Source organism: Formica exsecta, unplaced genomic scaffold (genome assembly GCF_003651465.1).
Source record: "Formica exsecta isolate Colony F162 unplaced genomic scaffold, ASM365146v1 scaffold265, whole genome shotgun sequence".
Classification (NCBI taxonomy): domain Eukaryota; kingdom Metazoa; phylum Arthropoda; class Insecta; order Hymenoptera; family Formicidae; genus Formica; species Formica exsecta.
The window spans coordinates 177,396-178,024 of NW_021849915.1; the positions used below are offsets into that span (position 1 = coordinate 177,396).

The window sequence follows — 629 nt, forward strand, 5'->3', positions numbered from 1 at the left end:
AATTATTAAATAAGAATTATATATATTTATTGTCTATTATATTATTTATTAAAGGTATTATGTATTATGTGCAAAAAATACTTTGTAATTATATATCTAAATTGCATTTATTAAAATATTGCATTAATTAAAATATCTTGCAAAAAGAAAAAAAATTTAATTTAATAACAGATAAAATCTAAAACAGTTTTTTATAAGACAAAACTTTATATTAAATTTCTCGCTCGTGCATTCGTATACACGACTAAAAATTTCTGTCAATTTTCCTTGTATTTTTTATTAAAAATGCGTAATTATTGTAGTATTTTTTATGATTTTAAAGAACTACCGTAAAGAAAAAATTCGGCAAGAATCAGGGCACCATTTATGTTAGATCGAAATGCTGATTTGATGCAATTTTTTTTTTCTCTTTCTAAAAATAATTTAAAACTCACCGGCACGATGCGCAACAGCGGAGTTGTAGTACACAATACGTTGTAACCTTTAAAAAAGAAATATCTTAATTATATAAGCAATATCCAAAACAAATATTTTAAAAAATATTGTCTATAATTAAATGTTTTATTTAACTTTTAAACAAAGATTTAATAGAAAAAAACTATATAATTTCAAGAAAAAATTTTTAGATA

At 20.8% G+C, this 629-nt stretch overlaps 1 protein-coding gene across 1 annotated transcript in view; it reads right to left on the reverse strand.

Moving 5' to 3' along the window:
• Positions 1–629, reverse strand: part of LOC115237025 (guanine nucleotide-binding protein subunit gamma-e) — a 23,529-nt gene that overhangs the window by 21,644 nt on the left and 1,256 nt on the right. The window contains exon 2 of the mRNA XM_029809778.1: positions 435–481. The gene's annotated coding sequence lies outside the window, so the exon portion shown is untranslated. The remainder of the gene's footprint in view (positions 1–434; positions 482–629) is intronic.